The sequence below is a fragment of the Urocitellus parryii genome, chromosome 1 (assembly GCF_045843805.1).
Source record: "Urocitellus parryii isolate mUroPar1 chromosome 1, mUroPar1.hap1, whole genome shotgun sequence".
Taxonomy (NCBI): Eukaryota; Metazoa; Chordata; class Mammalia; order Rodentia; family Sciuridae; genus Urocitellus; species Urocitellus parryii.
In genome coordinates, this window is record NC_135531.1 from 154,545,815 (window position 1) to 154,559,951 (window position 14,137).

Consider the following 14,137-nt stretch of genomic DNA (forward strand, 5'->3'; position numbering starts at 1 on the left):
AATGGAGGTGATTTTTTTGGAACCTTCATTATGTGGGGTTTGGATGGGGGTGGGGCATATCTCAGAAGTCCAGGATGGGGTGTATAAAAGATGTGGGTTAAAATTTTTTAAAAAGTAGCAGAAAGAAAATGAGAGTTGAAATTCCCAGTAGTTTCCATTGAGTACTTCTGTCTATTCATTCATTCATCATTTCCTGGGTGCCCATTCTGCTCAGCACCATGCCAAATCTGGAACAGAACATTTTAATGCTGGAGAGTGTCCCTTAGGCAAACTTCTTTGACCTCTTTGCGGTGGTGGTTTCCCTATGTGTCAGATGAATGGTTTGCTTGGAAGGGAAGGAGTTGAATAGTGGGATTCTTAAAAGTTGGAAGGGACCTGAGCCATCAGAGCCCAACTTCCATTTTTAAAACATAAGAGAAAATTTGAAGCCCTGAGTTGTGATTTGCTCAAGAATTTTTATCGTCCCACCTGCATGCACCAAGTTCTTGACCAGCTCTGACATTCTGTCTGCCAAACTTGCAGATGTGCTTCCCCCCCCCCATGTCAATCAGTTGCCCAACATGTGGGTAAACTTGGCAGCCCCTTTTCTCTAGTTGTCTTCTAAGAACAGGCAAATTCAAGCTTACCTTTCCTCCCTCAGTTTAAGTCCCTGCAGTTGACCTCACCCAGTGCCTGTTAGCAGTTGGATGTCATGTTGGAAGTTGAGGACTACCAGGCCCGCAGCCATAACCATGCATCTGAGATGATAATGCAGTTTTGGGAGGTTTTGCAAACAGCTGTAATTCTTTACCCTTGCAAGAGGACAACATGTAGCTTTCTTTGAAGGACTGACTTGGCTAGAACAGTTTCCCACATTTCATTGTCACATGGGCCACCTTCTTGACTTTCTGGTATATCCACTTGAGGTATTGCTTACTGTAATACTTGACTTTGGATCAACTCACTCTTAAAAATTTTTGTGCCACTTTCACAAACGGGAAACTATCTATTGCCATAAATAGAGAGGAACTTTAAAAAACCCCAGTAATTGCTGGGAGATGGTCAGTGTCATTCATTTTATTTTAGCTGGACACTGTGGCCTGCCTAAGGCCCCAGTGCCAGGCCTGCACAGACTTTGATTTTAATCAGCTTGGCAAGTGATGGAGAGCAGGCAAGAGCGTACAGATGCTTAGTGGAGCTGTTCACCTTTACCTTGTAAGTAGGTTTTTGTTGTTGTTTTGGTACGGGGGATTAAATCCAAGGTCACTACCACTAAGCTACATCCCCCAGCCCTTATTTTTTATTTTGAGATAGGGTCTCGCTAAATTGCTTAGGACCTCTCTAAGTTGCTGAGGCTGGCCTCAAACTTGCGATCCTCTTGCCTTGCCACCTGAATTGCTGGGATTATAGGCATGTGCCACTGGACCCACTAAGTAGGTTTGGTTTTGTGCTCTACCACCAAGTTAAATCTCCAGCTCTACTCATTGATTTGTAAGGCTTCATCTTTGGGCTTCCTGGTCTTCCTACCCGAATTGTGCTGGTGTGGGGCACTTGAGCTTGGGGTCAGCCCCAGGTGTTGTAGGCCAGCTCTGAAGGTGTCTGGGTAGAGCTGAGCTGAGCATATATATGTGGTTCCCCGGACTTTCCCTTCTGTGTGCTTGGTTAGGGATTTCTACCTTTTAGTTCTGCCTGTTGGGCTCCGTGGACTAGCTTTGAGCTTGCTGAAGTTCAAGTGCTCGGGCAAGAGAAGAGATTGATTGGATAGTCCGCAAGGGCTGCCAGCTCTCAGATATGACTTCAGACCCTTCTGCCTCTCCTTACCCACTAATTTTATGGTGGAAAAGAAGGAGGCAATTTTTACTTTATTTATTTATATATTTGTTTGGTGCTGGGGATTGAACCCAGTGCCTTGTGCATGCGAGGCAAGCACTCTACCAACTGAGCTATATCCCCACCCCAGAAGGAAGCAGATAAAATCTCCCAGAGTAGGTAACATCTTTGCAGCTGTTCAATGCCTTGAACAACAACAACAAAAATCCCATTAAAAACCCCACTCCTTAAGAGAGAAAGAGTGAGAGTGTGTGTGTGTGTGTGTGTGTGTGTGTGTGTGTTGTGTGTGTGTGTTTGCCTTGGTGTTTTCCATGCCTGAATCATGGAGATGCCCACCCATTCCCTTGAATTTAAAAGAAGTAAGTCAAATGGTCCTTCAGTTGAAAAAGTGATTTCTTAGCCACCAAGGACAAAATAGCATCTCCGGTTACCAACCCTAAAGAATGTCTTGGCACATTCCTCTCTCTGGGCTGAGCTGTTTTGTGTGCTGTCCGCACAGAGCTCCTGGGGGTAGGGAATCCAGTTTTCAGCTTCCCCTTTCACCAGGGGGTTGGAAGAGCAGCCAAGCGGCCAGCCTTGCCAACTGCGCCCCTTCTCACCCAGGGAGCACAGGGAGACCGAGATTCCTGAGGACGGTTGTCCCAACAACCGGAGAGGGTCCAGACGGTAGCCTGGGCCCTGCCCACTGGGCAAAAGGCTCCAGCGCTCGCAAGCCCTGCCCCAGTCCTGGCCCATGTAGGGAGGTGACAGGGCATAGAGAGCCAGGTGCTGCATGTCAGGCCTATACAGCCCCTGAGAGGGGGGCTCCTCATGCCGCAGACTTGGGTGCTTCTGGGAGCTGCCAACACAGGGCCAGCAATCTGCGTGTATTTAACTTCATACTCTGCAAAAACAAACACACTGATTGTTCTCTGAGGAAGAATGGATCATTGGGACTGGTCCTACCAGAGAAATTTCCTGAAGCCTAATTCCTACCCATTGCCTGCTGTGTGTTCACAACTTCTTGTAGGAAGCACCTGAGAACTCTGGGTAGCTTCTGGATCTGGAGGCCACGTGGCTCAAGAGACCAGGCAGAGAGGACAGCTCCTCTTCTGATTCAGGACCACCTTTTGCTCATCTGTTTCACAAATAGTTTGCATTGTAGAAAGTTGGGTCCTCACCGGTTAAAAGATTTTAACCTCCATGGGGTCCCAGGATCCTTATAAGACAGACCAGGAGCAGGATTTGTCCCCAAGGATTTATTTGTTTGCTTGCTTGCTTTTCAGTGCTGGGCATTGAACCCACAGGGGTGTGCTCTGTCACTGAGCTACATCTGCATTTTGAGACAGGGTCTTACTAAGTTGTCCTGGCTGGCCTTGAACTTGCCATCCTCCTGCCTCAGCCTCCCAACAAAGTATTTCATACATAATTTCTGGGGCCTCATGGACCCTAGGTTTGTGACCCCTGCCCTGAGTTGAGGCTGTTTGTCACCTTCTATGTGCCCTCTTATTTAGGTGGAGAACAAGCAATGATTGAGCAATTCCTCTATTTAGGCTGTTTGCTGAGAGCTTTACATGGCTTATTTATTTAAATCCTTCTAACAACTCTGGGACTAGGTACAATTATCTACTTGAATAATCTAGGTAGGCTAGATTTGCTGAAGCTACTAATTTTTTAAAAAAATACCAGGGCCTCGTGCATGCTTAGGGCACTGCTTTACCACTGAACACCACCCTCAGCTTAAGTACTCAACCCTTTTGTAGAGCTGCTAAGTGACTGACTGCCCAGAACCCACATTTCTAACCCACAGGCTGACTCCAGAACCCACATTTCTAACCACTGCACCATTCAGTCTCCTGCAGAATGAGTTGCTGACTCAAGTCCTGTGCTCCACTGCCTCAGGAATTTGGCCCTGGGAAATGGAACTGGGATAGGCATGATTTCATTCACCTGTAGCGGTCCTGGTCAACCAGAGGGCAAGTGTGGATAATGGAAACAGGGGCTGGCATCTGCCACCTGCTCCCTGAGTGACCTTGATAAGTTACACGTTCTCTCTGAACCTTGGTTTTATCTTTCATCAGATGAGGAAAAGCACATAAATCTATGAGGCTTGACTCCAAGCATTCATAAACTAATGTTGGCAGGGCGGCCAGTTCAGAGACTGGCATTCAGGAGGCACTAGGGAATGCCAGTTTGACTAGAAAAAAGTACCTGCAAAGCTCCTGAGTCCATGGGAGGCTGAGTCTCCACCCCACTTTGCAGCTGCAAAGGGCCTTTCTGGTTATACAACCCATGCCTGTCATTTCATAGATGAAACGGAGATTCAGAGATAAGTGACTTGTCCAAGGTCACGTGGTAAACAATGCCAACCTTGAGTCTAGTAAAGGTCTCTTTTCCTTTTTCTTATATGTAAACTTTGCTCTAAAAATCAGATCCAGGTTCTCCTCCTCCATGGTAAGAATTCAGGGATGTTAAAAAAAAAAAAAAAAAAAAAAGAATTCAGGGATGTTTTATGTGATGACTGAATTATTTCTTCTAATCCTTTTTGGGTGTGTAGATTGACGAGTTTCAGTTCACAGTGTCAAGGCCACCATGTGTGGTGTCATAGGAGTTTGCTGTATGTTAAGCAGTCTATGCACTAGTGATCACAAATGAATTATTGTTTTTACAACTGGTTAAAATGGATTTAGAGTTATTGCTTGGCAGATGTCATTTTCTACCAATTTATATTCTGACGTGCTTTCTTCAGTGAGGTATAACTAGCCTGCCTTGGGATTTACTCAAAGCCTCTAGTCCATGCTTCTGCTCGATGTTCCAATATCATCTATAGACTTGTAATAATAATACCTGTATGCACATTTTGAGAGGGCTCCTCTACTCTTTTTAAGGCTCAAGTTCAAAAACTACATATTCTATGAGCATCTACCATGCATGGGAACATAAGGTTAATTCTTAAGACAGAGATAAGGTTACAAAGTACTAATATAGATAACAGAAAGAAAGAAGAGACTTGGGAACCCACAAGTGAGTAAGATAATAATAAATGCCACCATCTATTGAATCCTCATCTTCTGCTGCCTGCTGGGTGAAGCATTTTGTGTTGTGATCTCATGTAATCCTTTCAACAGCCGCATGACATGTGTAAGAGCACCTGAGAATGACGGAGACCCAGTTGCCAGAGTTCTGAACCTACACTCATGTTAGGCATTCTGAGTCACCTTGGCCAGGTTTGTTCATCCACGTCAAGGTCCCACCCTTTTGACAAGTTGGGTTTAAGGGTTACCGCTCCTTCTTTAGAAGGGGCAAAGCAATGTGATCTCGGGGCGGGATGTTACTAAGGAGTCGCTGTTGGAGAAGCCGTTGAGATCTTCATGGTGCTTGGGAGACCGTTTGGCATAAACTCTACCTTTGGGAGCAGCCAGCTAACCAGATCTCTGGAGATGAGAGAACAGAGATGGAGGCAGAGACTCTTTGAAAGGTGCAGTGTGTGCAGGTCAAAGTCGCTTCCAAGTCGCTTGGGCAAAGGCTCCCAACAGCCAGGGAATGAGTAGCCAAGACAGCTCCTCTCTGTCCCCATCCCTCCCCCTTCCAGGGAGAGGGCTTAGTCAAACTGACCTGATTTTCTCATTCCCTGGGGTCCCAGGTAGCCGTGAGAGAAACACTGCCCTTTTGAAGGGAAGAGAATCAGGTTGCCTTAGTTACCAGGGAGGCTGGCACACCAAGCTCAGGTGCACGTAAGAAGAGACAAGGTCGGGATGAGTGGGGGCTGGAGGTGGCCTGCCCGTAGCTGGCCGGACCGTCTGAATGGTCAGGTTCGTGTAGCATTTTTAGTAGGTGCCAACCTCATGTCAGGAGTTCTCTCTGGTCACATGTGTCTCCAGGTGACAAGGAACAACAGTCCCCAGCGGGGTGAGGGCCCTGGATGAGTGAAATCCACTTCACTTGGAGAAGTGGCTCCAGTGGCATTTCTGTCACCAGCTCCTTGCTGTTTGCTGAGGGAAGCACTTCCGCTTGGACAGGACTGCGGTTGGACCTGGGTTGAGTTCGTGTGAAAACCTCACACCAGGCCTCTCCTGCACAGAAGGCCAGCCGGCCCCACACACCTGGAGGTGCAGTAGCCAGAAGCTGTACTTGCCTCCGGTGGCAGCTGGGCTGAGCCTGGCTGTGGAATCCCTGCTTCAGAGGGAGATAAAGGGAGAGAAAAACTGAGAAACTGGATCCAGCAGCGTTTTGTTATTTAACCTTTGCCAGCGAGCCATCCAGCCTCCAGCTCCTAAGCAGAAAACCTCTTGTCATAATAATGGGGTCCGGGGTGCGGGATAATGGGACCGCGTCTGCTGTGATGCTGGAGGGGGGATATACTCTAAAGAGGCTGGACAGGGATGGGGGCGGTGGAGTGGAGAGAGAACCAGAGCTGTGAATCACTTGCACCCCCGCCCCCCCAGTAGCCTCTCTACCCATGACATCTCGCACTGGGAAGAAATGGGATCTTTCCGTTTCAAATGTCTGCCAAAGAAAAGGGACTGAGGCTTAAGTTCTCAATGGTCAGAGAGGGAAAAAAAATACATGATAACTGCATCAAGATTAGGGACACCTTTGTTGGCTTTTTCTCTTGGCTTGCTCCATTCATCACTCTGGCCCTGAGGACACCAGGCCCGCAGCAGCTGCTGACTTTCCCCTGCGGCCACCTGCTGCTGTTGGAGTCTGTTTTGGCGGGGGTCCCCTCACCCCCAACACACTGGCTTCCTCTCTGCCCTGTGGTGGCCGTTGCTTGTTTGGTTGGCCACTGGGGCCGCCTCTGGGGTCTACCGACTGGAAACTGGTGTGGAAGGATAAAATATCAAGACGCAGGCATCAGGTGGCTGCTGCTAGGATGAGATGACCCTGGGACAGACTTGCGATCCTGCATCTGCCCTGGCTTTTCTGGGAGAGTCGTGGCCCTGGGAGCATTTCATCATGCACTTCAACTTCTTGCGAGTGCACCGTTGGTGTTTCCGTCACTAACAGTGGGAACAACTGGCGCCAGGTGATGATGATGATCAGTAATAATGATCAGCTCAAGTGATCTTTAGTCAGCATTTGTCCCATGCCAGGCACTGTTGTGCATCCTATTTTTCTGCAAATGGGGAAACTGAGACCGAGAGATGTCAGGTAATGAGCTCTCAAGGTGGTGCGCAGGTAGGAAGGGACAGAGTTGGAATCAGAATCTAGGTCTGCTGGTTGCCAAGCCTTCCTCTTTCCATCCCTGCCATCTCTTTCCATGGGTGTGGAGAGAGAGAGAGAGAGAGAGAGAGAGAGAGAGAGAGAGAGAGAGAGAGAGAGAAAAGGAGAGGGCTGATTTGCTACCGAGGACTTGTCAGTGTATCTACCGTGTTACTCATGGAGTAACATTCACCCGTTGCAGGCAGTCATTGGTGTGACACACCACCCCCTGTAGTGGATAAGACCTTCATAAAGATCAGAGACACAGGGTCACGTCTGGCTTTCTCACAGGTAGTAAGTAGCCTTAAACCAGTTCCTTCTCAGTGTAGAGCAGGAATAACAGTAGGTTGTGCCTACCCCAGGCTTGTGACCAGGATGAGATGACCCCAGATGCGGGAAGTCTCAGCATGCCTAGTGCACATCATGCTCTCCACCGGGAGCCCTACATAGCCAGGCTAACTTATGCCCCCATGCATTGGTAGAGGGACTAAAACCCACCTCTTCCCTCCAGCGTGACTTCTTCTTGCTGGGCCACAGCTCACCTGGGCCACATTGACTTTAGTGGTGCTTGCAACCACCTTGGCAGGGCTCATTATAGAAATAAATCAGTAAACTCCCCCACACCCCCCAAGTCTTATCAGAGCCGAGCCCTTCTTTGGAATTTCTGGAGCGAAGCAGCCCTTGCCAATGAGCTGGCACTGAGGCTGCGTGAGCAGCCAGTGGGGCCCTGAATTGAATTGCCATTGCAGAGCTGGGAAGCGTGGTGCAGGAGCAGGGGTCTTAGGAATTCACTCGTGACTGCTTTGATAGCATGTCCTTGCAACTCCGTCTCCTTGCTTGCGCTTGTTCAACAGCTGTTGGAGAACCTGTCTGTCCATTTTAGCGTGGTGGAGGTGCCGAAGGGCATTGGCATTAATCAGTCCCACCCAGCCAGGTGTTGGCCATTCACTCCGCAGGTATTTATGGAGTGCCTACTGTGCTCAGCCTCTCTCACCAGTGCCAAGGATCAGAGCAAAGTCCCACTGCAGTGGGGTACACACTTAGATGAGGAAGACTGGCCGATAGTTAAACAGACAAATCATGTTATGACCAGGGGCTTGATGTTCTTTAGAATTCTTTTACCATCTTAGGAGAATCGAGGTGTGTGTGACACCTGTTGATGGTGACGGTGTGAAGCTAGGTGTGGGGCTTGGAGAACTTTGACCTCGGTAGGGAGTTACCAAGAGCCTGCTGTGATGAGCTGGTTTGAGTGCTGGGAATGCAGCGGTGAGATAAGGTGGTCAGTCTCCAATGCATGGAATTTACTGCAAATTAGTGAGAGACATGGCTCGTCCTGGAGCTGTGCAAATACAGCTGGAAGGGCCAAGCTCTCTGAGCCTCAGTTTTCCTCTTCTCCTGTTCATCTGGATGCATTTAGCATTGATAGCTGTTTATCAAATGGCTTGCCAGCAATAGGGCAGCCATTGTTCTAGCACAGAAGATGTTGCAGAGATTATACCAGCACACACTCTCTGTGGTGCATACATTCGAGAGCAGTGGTTGTCAGCCTTGAAGAAGCATCAGAAGCCCCTGGAAGGCTTATTAAATACCACATTGTGACACATGGGTCTTGTGGGAGAAGGTACGTTTCCAACAGGTCCCCAGTGACACTGCTGACCTGTGTCTTACACTTTGTGAACCACTGATACATTGACTCCTAGAATCACTGCAGTAACCTACAAGTGGTTACTATATATCTGCAGATGAGGAAACTGAAAACAGGGGCTGACACCTAGTGCTCCTTCCAGGGCTAAAGGAAATGGTCCCTGCACTGTCATGACTGTGGAGTGTATGTTGTTCTGGTTTTGCTAACCAAAACCTAAGTGGAAGCAAAATGCTATAGGGTTTTCTTGTCCATGCTGGAATAAAGCACAGAGATGCAGGCAGTCTGGGGGATTCTGGAAACCAGCAGGCACTTGTCTTGAATTAGGATGAATAGAATTTAGATATCCCAGTTACAGAAGAGCACAGGAACTGTTTCTCACACTGAGCCGCTTCACCCAGCTGGACTTAGACCTGCACTGAGTGGCAGAGGAAGGGTCTCTGGGCTTCTTCACTCCTGGGAACTTTCCTGTTGTAGGTAGTGTAGGGAGGCAGGGGTGGAGGAGAAGAGGCATGTTTCTTTTTCTATGGAATTGAAAAATTCCATCTGAAAAATTCCACCCCTACCTGATTAAAGCCTTTTTTTTTGAAAGCAGTGCTGGGAATTGAACCCAGGGCCTCCCACATGCTAGGCAAGTGCCCTAGTACTGAACTGTATCCCCAGTCCAACCTCTCCTTCAATTATATATACCTTTGTCACTCGCTAGTTCTTTGACTTTGGCCAAATCACTCACACCCTCCCGAACTTCCATTTCTTCATTGGCAAAATGAGAATAAATTAGGGTTGATACAAATCACATTAAAGGTCCTTTATTATATTCCTCTTCCATTCACTAGGCAGTTCTAACTGCAATGATTGCACCACCCCAACCCCCACCCCAGTCCTTTTTATAGCTTTCTGTATAGTGATATTGTTACTACCCAATTCATATATTTTGAGGACCAGATTTTTTTGGACATAAACCACTTCTTCTTTGTTTTTCTAACTGAGAAAAATGTTCCGCAGAAACACGGATCACACTTGAGAAGATAGACCCTTCTCCAGTGAACAATGACTTTTGCTAGACAGGAATATTAAAGGCATCTTACGGCTCAAGGAGTCTCAAAACCAACTTAAAGTTGGTTTATTTTCTTGGCTGACATAAAACAAATATTTGCTGGCAGCCAGTGGAGGACCCTGGGTTTTTCTTCAGTCCTTTTACTGGTCTCTGTGGCCCCCAAGGTTTTTGCCTGGTACAGTCGTTCTTCAGATGTGGTCCCAGAGCAGCGTATCAAGTTCACCCACATCAGGCCTGCAGAATGAGAAGCTCTGGGGGTGTGTACCTGGCAATCTGCAGTTCAACAAGCCCTCGGGGTGAGCTGCTGCCGCCCACTCAAGTCTATGAGCCACTGGCAGCCAGATTGACCAGGCATTGTTAGTGGTGGAGCGGCAGAAGCCAGACAGGGTGCAGACCTTTCTGAGCACAGGTGTAGGGAGCCAGCTGAAATGGTCTTCGTGGACTTGTGAGCATTTTAATATCATGCTCGAACCCTTGCTGTCTAAGCTGATCCTCCACACTCCCTTCTTCAGGCCCTCACCCTCACTTGACATCTCCTTTGTTTTGTGTGGTGACTCAGCTCTCAGACAAATTGTAGAAAAGCCTGCCCCTCCTCCCTTGCCAGGCTCCAGAGCACCTTCTTTGCATTATTAGAATGGTGTGATTTCCTGCATCTTCCCCGCTCTTGGTTCATGCATAGCTGAGTGGCTGGTGTCGAGGAGCTGCACACGGGAGGCAGGAGATCCAGGCTTCTGCCCTTCTTTCTTTTTTTTTTTTTTTTGGTACCTGGGATTGAACTCGGGCACTCGATCACTGAGCCACATCCCCAGCCCTATTTTGTATTTTATCTAGAGACAGGGTCTCACTGAGTGGCTCAGCACCTCACTTTTGCTGAGACTGGCTATGAACTCATGATCCTCCTGCCTCAGCCTCCTGAGCTGCTGGGATTACTGGTGTGTGTCTCTGCGCTCAGCTTCCTTGCCCTTCTTGAGTCTGGGTCTTCATAACTGTAAAATGAGGGAATAAGGACTCTTGATCGCCTTTCCTCAATAGAGAATGAAGAGGTGTCATTGGGGTTGCAGGAAAAATGAGGAAAAGTTAGTGGTGCCCAGCTTCTGCTACATATTGGAATCATGGGATCCCTGGAGGGGAATTTGAAAATACCCGTGAGTGGCCCATCCTCGGAGATTCTGTTTTCATTGCTCTGGGGTATGGCATGACTTTGGGATATTTAGAAAGTCCTCAGTTGATCCTGAAGTGCAGCTACAGTGGGGAATCACTGTATTAAATATATTTGCCTTTCCCTAATACGTAGAGAATTTGAATGATTTTATGTGAAAGTACCTTGTCAAGGGCACCCGTATGAGCGTCAGATAACACTTTAAAACTTGTCATTTATACAGTTCTACTTGGAAAAATTGAGATGATTCAAGAAGTTTTTCTTAAAAAAAAAATAGTTGCAGGAGGTGGAGAAATAGATATTTGAGGGAATGTCAGGTACTTTGCTGTTTGGCAATTTTCCTTCTTCTGTACCTGTCTTGATATTTCTTTCCTGATGCGTTAAGTATCTAAGAGATTTGGGCCCCTTTTCACCTGAATGTGAAAATCTTCAACTCCCATGGCAGCACTAATGCTCTTAAATAAATTGGTCGGAAGTTGCCAGCTGAGGCGGGGCTCCCTTCAGCTGCTGCATGGAGTCTGTATATTCATCCACTTACCTGCATCCTCTATTCCCCCAGATGTGGGTGTGGATGCACTAGCATTCGCCACGCGGGTCATAGCCTGTAGACAAGAACTATCACTGGTGAACATCTGTTAAGGTTTGCATGGTGCCCCACTCTGGGCTGGGTGCTTTGAAGGCATCATCTAATTTAATTCTAACAGCAACACTGTGAGGCAAGAATTGTTACTTTTTCTTTAAAAAAAATTTTATTAAAAAATATTCTTGAAATAGGAATCTGTCCAAGTTGCCCAGGCTGGCCTTGGACTTGCGTTCCTCTCACTTCCGCCTCAACATCCCCCATAGTTAGGGTGACAGGTGTGCCACCCTGCTCCTGGCTACTGAAATTTCTTCAGGGGCACCTTCTTGCATTGCTCAGGGTCTATCTGGGAAGCTGGAGCTTCCTGCTTGCTCTACTCCTGCTTTAGCAAATGTCCTTTTCTGAATAAGCAGGACGTGTGAACTTGTTCATTTGGTTCATGCATCCCTCCAAGGTTCCCTGAGCAGATGCCCCTGTCCGTGGTGAGAGACCAGGTTCTGCTCAACGGAGCTGTCTCCTTATTTTGGTCTGGAAGGCTTGTAAGAACCAAGTTTCCCTGTGCTTTGGCACCTGAACAGCCTGTGGGCTTGGTCTGCCGCATTCTTGTTTGCCCATTGGAACATCCTTCAGGATGTTTGCCTTGAGTTCACTAGAAGTCAAGTGGGTCATCTCAGCCTGAGGTTGGCTGAGCAGGAAGTGACTGGCCACGCGTGGATTACCTTTCCTTTCTGCTGCAGTTGGATAGGATTGAACCTAAAGCATTCCATTTCCTTTGTGTATTGGCTTCCTGGTGGGAGCCGTGCAAGGAAGGGGATGTAACAGTGAACAATGACTGACATTGTCCCACCTGGAGCTTACAAATAACAAGAACATGCACAGAATAATTCCAGGTGAGGAAAATAAAGAAGGTGGTGTCTTAGGAAATAACGGGCCTTGTAAGTAATATGAAAGGTCAAGATATAAAGTTATCAAGTTTTGTAGTTGGAAAAACTGAATTTGCTTTTTGCTCTGGCCAAAGGGTTCTGTTTTTTTCCTGGAGGCAGCATAACCTGTTGATCGTGTTCCTCTGAACCTCTAAAGAGGGAGAGTGGCCCCAGTGCAGATTCCCAGCCCCACCCCACCCCCAACAGTTGGCCTAATCAGAATCTCAGGAGGTGGAATCCAGACTTTGCGTTTGTTAAAAGGACCCCTGAATGATTTTGATGGAGTCTTAAGGTTGACAACCACTAATCAAGGGAGCAGATTTGTCCCAAATTGCACATGGTTCTAGAGACCCAGTGAGAACTGGGATCCTTCCGCCTCCTCCACACCTTGCTTCCTTCTGCCTTTCTCTGAGCTTCTGTGGACTTTTCTAGAACAGACTCGGTTGTTCTCTGGCCAGGAGTGAGTCTTCAGTCTCTAGGCCCACCCTGGGGCTCCTGCTTTGAAGAATCTGACCCGTGGCTGTGCGCTACATCCCCCTCCCCCATCCCGGAGTAGAGTCCTGGGGGGTCATCAGGGGCCGCCCAGAGGTGCCCTCCTTGGTCACCTACAGCGTTTGTGGGTGCTGTGCTTCCCTAGCGGTGTCCTGTGTCCTCCAAGCCTTCGACCATCTGCTCTGCCATGAAACCCCAGGTGTCCACTTTCAAGTACCTGCTGGATGTTGTACCTGAGACAGGCAGGCGGGGCAAACTGCAGCCAGTCTGAAGGTGGACAGAGTCCTGGTCTGAACAAACAGCTTGGCCACTTGCCTTTCCTGCTGGACCGTGAGAAGCTCTCTCTGTTCTAATTACAGCATGTTCAGGTTCTCAAGGTCCAAATGGTGCCCAATGGAATGCAGGTCTTCCTCCCACCTGGTTCCTGTCCACCCACACCCCTCCCCACAGGCATCTCTTATTTCCAGGAACATCTATCCTGATTCTTCCTTTCCCCCACACCTGCTGAGATCTCACCTGCAGCCCTGTGTTTTCCAAGCTGAGCCCTCAATCATTTTCTGTGTGCTTATGCAGAGGTGTAGAGGAAAATGAGACCACATGAGAGATCTCACCCTTCTGCTGGCCCCTGATTCCAGACCGGCTTCTATACCCTACACCCCCTCCTTGGCCCCATTAGTGACTTCCCTGGGATACTGAAGGGCATGCTTCTCTTGACAAAGCCTTTCGAAGATGCTCCCAGTCTCATTTTTTAAGGCTCTACCTCACTTTTTTTCACCTGGAAAATGGGAAAAAGAGTAATGTTTACCTCATTCTACTTTGAGAGTGCTTTCAAAAGATCTTTCTGGGCTGGAGATAGAGTTCAGTGGTAAAGCACCTGCCTAGCATGCTTGAGGCCTCGGGTTTCATCCCCAGCACAACAATCCATGCCCCCCAAAATAAAAACCAAAAACCTTTCCCACACATATTTTGGTATCTTTTGTTCAGATGTGATTTTAAACATTCAAGAAAGTTGCAAAACTAATACAAGGAATTCCCATACACTCTTTACCCAGATATGACTTTTACATGTTGCCTCTTTACCTCATATTCTCTCACTGTCTTTCAGAAAAATATACAGGTGGAGTGAACTCATCAGAAATGCTTGGGACCAGAAGTGTTTAGATTTTGGATTATTTTTTTCCAGATTTTTATCCCCCAGATCCTGAATATCCCCCAAAGACCTATGTGTTCCAGACCCATGGCTCTAGTAGGAAGTGTTAGAAGCTTCATGAGGTGGAGCACAGTGGAAGGAAGT

The 14,137-nt window shown here is 47.8% G+C and overlaps 1 protein-coding gene across 2 annotated transcripts in view; it reads left to right on the plus strand.

The window, feature by feature from the left end:
• The window catches only part of LOC144254498 (protein KIBRA), a 156,237-nt gene that overhangs the window by 1,110 nt on the left and 140,990 nt on the right, over nt 1-14,137 (plus strand). The gene's annotated exons all lie outside the window — the stretch shown is intronic.